Source organism: Cyanistes caeruleus, chromosome 7, assembly GCF_971803275.1.
Source record: "Cyanistes caeruleus chromosome 7, bCyaCae1.hap1.1, whole genome shotgun sequence".
NCBI lineage: Eukaryota > Metazoa > Chordata > Aves > Passeriformes > Paridae > Cyanistes > Cyanistes caeruleus.
The window spans coordinates 11,738,383-11,746,692 of record NC_141707.1 but is presented as its reverse complement, the minus strand read 5'-3'; positions in this window follow the sequence as shown (position 1 = coordinate 11,746,692).

Here is an 8,310-nt window from a genome sequence, read left to right as displayed (position 1 = left end):
TGGAAGTAATTTAATCTAGAAATCTGTCGCTTTTGCCTGAATTCAGTCTGCTTTCTCAAGAAGGGGTCTGGAAAGCCAGTGCAGGGGGAAAATGAAATCCCAGCCATTCACTCATTAATGGAACAGCAACAAACTCATTAAGAGCAGCGGCTGCTGCGGAGGGCGCCCGGTCTGTGCCAGCTGCTGCGAGCAGCAGAGCCCTGCCGGCAGCCCCAGCCCGGCTGGTGGGGCTGGCAGGGGCCAGCCTGCCCAGCAGTTTGGGGGGCTGGGCCCATGAGGAGCTGTCCCAAAGGCAGAGACCCCCCTGGTGTTAAATACAGCGCTGGCATTCAGGGCTGCTGCAGAGGACACCCTCACAGGGGAATGGACAGCGTGCCCTGTGCTTGTCTGCAGAGCTTCTGCAAAGCTCTCACACACCCAGCCCTGTCCCCTCCACCACCAAAGGCTGGAGGTCTCTCATCTCCTCTTTTTGCCTTTTTTTCATGCCCCCTCTGCTAATGCTTCCTGAGCAATTCTCCCTGAGCCTGCAAGCGGCAGCATTACAGTCACAGGCAGCGTGAAGAGGGTGAGAAAACAATGAAGCTGGTTGGAAATAGCATTAATAAACTAACTCCCCTGGAGGTTAGTTTTGTTCCCTTGCCTTTCAGGCTTCTGTAGCACCACTCTTACCGAGCCTGCTCACCAAGAAGAGACCTGTGGTCTCTGCAAGCCCCAGCCATCGCTTGGTTTGCCTGTGCTGCAGTTGCTGGAGCCCAGCCCTAACCCGAAGGACAGCCTGGCACGAGATCAGAAGACAAGTGGGCAGCCTTTCAGCCTGGAGTTGTCTACAGCCCATGTCCCAGGAGCTGACAAGTCTTGTACTGGAGGTGGAAGCCTGAAGGTCAAAAAACATTCCCATGCCTAAAAGTGAAAAAGTGATTTCAGAAGAGAGTGAGTGACATTGTGGATGTGCTGCGCAGAGAGCACAAGGGCTGGAGTCATGCCTGCAGGACAGCCTGGTGGTTGGCCCTGCTCTCCTCAAAGCTGGGTGAAAAATGATCCTTGGAGGACAAGAATGCAATATCTACAGCGCTGCTGTTTCAAAAATACTATTTTTTAAATGTATTTGCTCTACCGAGTGCCACTTGAAAGACTGGCTACAAGTGATCAATGTCATTTCTCCCTCAGGGAGCCGAATTTCTTCACCCCAACACACACCACCTCCTGAGGCAGTCACAGCTGTTGTGCCAGAGGCTACACAAGGAGCACAGGGCCCCCCACACCGGGGCATACCAAAGGTCCAGCCAGCCCAGCTCCTCACCCTTGGCCTCAGTCAGCAGCAGAGGAAGGTTGTGTCCCTCAGCACGCTGTGTCCCTCAGCAGGGCTGCCCTGATGAACACGAACTGCTGCTGCCTTCTAGCAGTCACCTGCAGGCCCTCTTCCATCAATGCCAATGGATCAACACTGGGGAAGGGCAGCCTGGGGACTTTGGGGTGGACAAACACTGCACTGGATGGCCCACCCTGCTTTGTGCAGTAATAGCAAGGGGGACCTCACCTTCCCTCTCTCTTCCTCCCAGGTCTTCACAAATGGTACATGTTTGCTTGGTATTAAAATTGGTGTGTACTGATTGTTGTCCTAATTAGTACTTGAATAAGGTAAGAAATAAAACAGAATACAAAGAAACATTAAGCTCAAAACCAGGAGTTCAGCAGCACAGCTGAAGTACTTCCAACCCTCTCCTATCAAAAATAGACAGAGAATGAAGGAACCTCTTGGCCGTGTCCTTATCTCACCCTTGTGACTCCAGGGACTGGAGGGCTGGGGGAAGAGTTGTGTGCTCCACACAGCAGATTATTAAAGGTTGGTCTAATAGATACAGAATGCATTTGTATATCACATATTACACAGGTACTCTGTGTTACACATCTCCCACATCTCCAGATTCACCCACGTCCTTCATGCAGTCCTTCCCTGAAGGGAGTGGCACAAAGGCAGCAGCTCAGAAGAGCAAACATGTCAGAAGGTCTTTTGTGACTGCAACGATGCTCTGGCCATCAGCCAGGGTTTGGTGTCCTGCCCCTAGCTGAGCACCTACTGACTGCACCACACCGCTCCCCTCTGCTCCTGGTACAAAGAAAATGAATAATCCTGACACTGCAGGGCAAGGATTTGCAGCAGAAGAACACATCACCGCCCCTGATTTTGCTGGACCATAGCCAGCAGAATTTGGGGATACCAAATAGCCTTTGGTGACACTTAAGATCTGGTCAACTGGCAACATCATGCTGAACTTGGTTAATACTTGTAATGAGGAAAGAAAACCCTGAATATGAAATAAATATTTTGAAAAAGGCCTTGACATTTTCTCAAACTTTGTTTTCTCACCTTGAATTTTTCTAGAAGGGCACACACAATAGATTGTAGACATTTTGTCCCTACCTCTCCCTACCCTACCTTTATAACTAAAGGAGAGATTTATTTAAGATGCTCTTAAAATTAGCTGCTAAAAAGCCTCTGCAGAACAACCATCTTCTTCCACAAAGAAAGTGTCAAGGGACACCAGCTAGCACTTCCAGACACTGCTGATGGTGAAACTTCTCCTCCCACTGTGTTTGGAAATTCCCACGTGTCTTAATGCACCTGGAAAGACTGCTGAAAAGTGTTGTTTGCCCTTTAAAAGCAAAAACCTTTCAAACCTAAGAAATAATTACATGGATTTCACATGAAGTGACACCGGTAATGCGCTGTTAAATAGAGATGTGCGAGGCAAGAGACAAAAATGTCAAGATCAGAAATGGACTAATCCTAAAAAGCCAGTCTTACAGGAGAGACAGAGGAAAGAGGGGGGAAGGGAACAGAACCATGGTCTGAATAATATTGGAGAGTAAGCACTGGAAGGCGCAGAATTAACCTTTTCCTAATTAATTACGAGTCTCAAAGCAAAGGAAATCAGCCATTTGAGGGGGAGATGGGGATTTCAGCCCTGGCAGTACTTTGGCTGTCCTTTGGAAGCAGCAGGAGAGGAGGGGAAGTGGCTCCTGTCAGGAGAGGGGGTGAGATGGAGCAGGCACAGCTCACCAGGCCTGGGAGCACCGCGAGGCAGCGGGAAGGGCCCACCGCAGGATGTGAGCCCGCGAGACAGCGGTGGGCAAACGCATCCTGAACGGGGTCCTTCGAGAGGCAGCCAAAGGTCTGTGAGAGGAAAAATTATCCGGGAAGTTGGACTCCAAAAGACTTCTTTAACCTCCCACAAACTTCCATTTCATATGCTCCTACCATCAACTCTTAATTCTTTAAATATTACCACATTTAGAACAGGAGAAGATGTGAAATTATTTGCTGAAGGTATAAAGTGAAGAAAATTTGATTATTATTATTTATTTTTTTTTTAGTCTGGATCTGCAGTTCTCAAATCATCCAACGACTCACTGCAAACCTCCTGCATCATTCCTGTGGCACATACCTTGAGTGCAACTTGGCCAGAAGCGGGGGTTTTTTTCCCTCTTTTTTTATTTTTAAACCACTTCATTTTTATTAACACCCACACTCTTACATCTCAAGATGGAGAGCTCTCATGGACACTGGACTCTCACAAATGAAGATCTGGCAAATGACATAGAGAGGATTCAGGTGGAGAGCGACACTCTGTTCTGTGTGCCTGGTCCTCTCAAAGCTCATTAGAGCAGCAGAAGGTGCAGACCTGCTGTCTGGCACAATAATGTTGAAACTGGGAAAATACACAGCTTTAAAGAATTCTGCTTGTTTCCTTGAATTATGTGCTGTCTCACTACACAAAGCCGTCGACTGATGTGATGATAAACAGGGGGAAAATATTTATCAGCATTAAAATGAAAGAGGAAGAGAGAGGATGGAAAGAATCCTTGTTTTAATGCAGCATTTAGCCTGCCTTTTTTTTTTTCCCTTGCACCTCCCATTCAGCTGGGTGTTGTCCAAGAGGACAAGATATTTTTCTGAATCCCTTAAATGGTATTTTTCAACTCAAGTCAGCTAAAGAAACCAGGACTTCCATTCATATTAGTCCTTGGATTTACATGGAGCTCATTTAGAGCAGCCAGCTTTTTTCTATCTGTGCATGAAGGTTAAAAGCACCTTGCTTGCCTTAACCCAGTGTGGTATCCTCAGATGCCTGGAAATCACTCAGAAACAAACAAACAAACCAACCCACTGCCGCACTGTACACTGCAGAACAGTTGCTATGATGTCTAGTGCTAAGAAACAGAGTTATTAGTGAAGCTCTGAAGTTGGGCAAATATGTTTAGCAGTGAAGAACCAGGCTTGTTTTGTTCTTCTGTACTTTTTAGGACAAACTTTACTAAAGCAAAATGCCAATGGAAAAAAAAAAAAATGTTTCTTTTTGGGGCCTATAGGTTTTATGAAAGGGAGTTTGTCTAAGGAAAAGAAAAAACCCAAAAGCAAAAACATGCTGCTCTATTTCTTCAATTACAACTTTCCCCTGCAATGGCCTTCCTTGCTCCCATTCAGTATTGGATTTTTGGTTACTGCTCCTGGTAAGCAATGAAATATCTGGAAAGGGTGATTCTGTGGAGAAAACATGCTGGGACAAAAAGCCCTTCCCAAATGAAGATTGATTTTCCCAACCCCCGTTTCAGCAATCTGCAATGCTGTCAGAAGATTCAGAGGGAAAAACACTTTGGTGTTTGTGTTGGATTGTGTTTTTTTGAGGGATGCGGTCCCTTTACGATAGGTCTGCACTACCAAAAATCAAAATCCTATACTGAGGAAATCTCTCAGGTGTGTGAGATGCCCATGTACTCCTCCTGTGCCCTAAATCCCTGAGCTCCCCCTGTCCTCCCCTCCTGAGCAATGAAGAGCAGAGAGATGAATCTCTGCTCTCAGGGGAAGCTGTGGGACCTGGAGACCTGCCTGCAGCTGGCATGGTGCAGACAGGGACAGGTACAGTTGCCACGGATTTATGCGTCACTTGTGAGAATTTTTAGTGAAACGATTCAAGCAGCACCACGTGAGTATGAGATCAGGGTGAGAGCCAGTTGAAAAAGCAATGGCCCAGCAGCTGCTTGGTTTGGAGGACTGATTATGGGACAGAGTCTTACACATCTGGGTCATGGCTTCACATCCATATCAGCTGCATACTAGCAACAAGGTCATTACTCTTTGGTAGCCCCTTGGTGGCCGACAGGAAATGCTCTGCAGGTCCAGAACGGGTTGTAGGGCACTGGGCTGCTCCTCAGGGCACCCCACATGGCAGGGACTAATTGATCTTTGCGTTGGCAGCCTAAACAGAGATCTCAAGGCTGATTTGATGCACAGCAAGAAGCCAGCCTGGAAGATTGGCCACCCTACCAGCTTCCCTGTCATCCAGAGAACAGAACGCTCTCCGCGAGCTTGCTCAAACACATTCGACACTGCCGAACAAAATGGACTTTGGCAAAGGATCAAGAGTAGCAGAGCACACCCAGTGCAAGCCCTTCACCATCCTTTCTCACAGCAGGAGTAACCTTTATGTGGCTGCAACCCTGAATAGTCTGAGAGATCCCAGGAAGCATGGCAAGACAGCCTGGAGCCTGCGGACAGAGTCGGGTTTTAGCAGTTAAAGATCCACGAGCTAAAATAAAACCAGGGTATGCATGGTGCACCCATGCAAGGGCAGCCCCTCGGTGCAGGCAATGGCAGAGTGTCTGGGATGGCAGAGGAGGAGGCTCAGGGCTCTAGGGTGGGTTACAGGCTGCTGCAGGGCACCAGCAAGCATCCATGTGAAACCCTGAGCGGCAGCACGGGTTCAGTCCTGCAGCCAGCACATGTAAATAACTCCTGGTGAACTGTGCTGGGGTTAAAAACCAAGTTCAGCTCGCTCATGGCTGTGATTTGAATGTGGGTTCACCACCTGTAACCCAGAGCACGACAGCACACAAGAGAGCAAGCCTGAAACCCTCAGTGCTTGCTGCATAAACAGACTAATTTGCAGCCTGACATTTTAGCCGTGTCCTATGTAGATTACTTTCTGCTTATTCAATACTTCTGAATAAAAATGCTTAATGCCTGTGAAGTAATAAATAAGCTATTAATACTGTGCACCATGGATGCTCAGTACCTGATTTAACCTTCTTTTTCTTCTTCTAACCTCAACAGGGGCTCTGAAAAATATGCAATTTTTTTATAACTAAGTTAATAAGTGTATTGAATCACTGAAAATAATTACTCTCAAGAACAGACAGCAGTATGCATAGGGCATATAAAAGCCAGCAAGGGGAGATTGCAGGTGAGAGACAGGGAAAATGAGAGAAAATACTGTCAAATACCCCAGGCTCTTCCAGCCTAGATTTCTGATTTTCACATATGAGAATAAACAGTTTCCAAAATATTCCTCTGTGAAGAGGAAATAACTCTGGAGGTCCAGGATGTACCCCACTTTTGGAGGCTCTCTGACACTGTCTCTCCTGGGGGCTGAGCTGGCTTCTCCCTGGAGCCCCGTCAGATTACACAGATGCAGTTTGCATGACAAACTAGCTGGGCAAGATTTACATCCAACTTTAGGTTTTAATAATTTGATTTCAGTTCCTCATTTAACCAGCTCACACAATTTTCCATATTTTTGGGGAGTCACTTTTTCTACTTTCACTGCCTTAATGCAGGCATGCTATTGGTGACCTCTGTGAAAGGATAAATTAAACCCTGAAGTGCTGTGGTGGGCAGCTGGCCTGTGACAGATCCTGTTTGACTATTTCTCACACTGTTGTCATGCCCAGCCCCATGAACCCAGCCCTGACCAGGTACTCAGCAATGAGCTCTGGGATGTGCACCCGGAGCCTGCTGCCCTTTCATCCTTTTCATGCCATCATGTCCCATCAGCGCTGCTCATCACAAACAGTAACTCAGGTTGACATCATTCCTACCAGAGATGGGAGCTATTGAATTATCTAAGGACAAACCTAAATACTAGCTTTTAAAGGATAACTGATCTACTAAAAGCAAGTATTGTTTTGGACGTGCCATGTCCTATTTATCACGCTTGGCTTTGCATTGCACTGTTATCTTCTGCCATGTCATCAGAACAACATGAAGTCGCATGGCACAACATGACAGATGCCTCAGCAATGAAGGAAAGACACTCTCTAGATTCCAAGTCCATTACAGCTCATCTCAAATGAAAGATTCAAAGGATATGAATGATGGTGTGTCTGCAGGCCAAAAGTGACTCAAGTCTCCTCAATTATCTGCAGAAAACAGATCTCAATTCACCTGCTTTTCACATAATTAATGCCCTACTTGCTTCCATTAAATGTTATTTCATTATCATCTTATTCCAAACAACCTGATTACAAAGTAGGAAAATCTCTTCTTTCAGCTTTGTAGCAACAATAAAAATTCTGGACAAAGGCACAATTCCTTTTAAGTACAATACTCAGCATAATCCCTTATTTACTGCTAGAAAAATCTCCCCTCTGTTATGAAGAGGCATCACCTCAAGTAATCTCCACAACAACACAAGAACACTCTGTCAGTCTCCACAGGAGCAGCCCATCCTTGGATTTTCCAAGAGGGTTGATTTCTTAAATGTTCCTCGAGAAAGTTCAGAAGACAATAAATCATTGAGAACGTTTTGCAATAAAAAGTATCCTAGAAGAAAGCATCCATGTGTATTCAGCTTCAAGTTACTAAAAGCTTTCTAATTTTTACTCTCTTTTATTGAAGAGGGAAAGAAAAAGCAGACAGGTTACCCTGCCTTTCACTGAAAATTACATCCTCTTTTTCCAGAAATACCCAAAAGTGAAAGGGAAAAGTAGCTCTGTTTCCATATATAGCTTCTGATCTGAAACTGGGAAAAACAAACAGCATTTTCTTCCTAAGAACACAGCACTTTTGAAGGAAGTTAAAACAGTGGTGAGCATATCAATCACACTTCCTAAAAGCCCAGCCTCCATTTGGAAAGGATTTTTACCAGAAACAACAAAACCCCCTCCTTGAAGCTCCAGCTGCCTGGTCCCTGTGACCTTGCAGATCCTCAGGGCCACCACAAAGGCTTGGCTGCGGGAGCAGGTGTCGAGGACGAAGCTGGTCCTCTGCTCCAAAGGCAGAGCTTGTTCCCTGTAGGTAATCATGGCCCAACCTGCAGATCCTGCCATTTCTCACGTCCTTTTAATATCACCTCTGTATCATTTTTGAATGGAGCTGCTCCTCCTGCTCCGTGCCCCACATATCTGCTAGAGGAATACAATGCACTGGCAGGTCCGGGCTGACCGGCCATATGCTGTTCAATTTGTAACTGCTGGTGTCCTGACCTCGCTTTTGTCCGAGCTGCAGAAAACTCCAACTGAGCAGCTGAAATA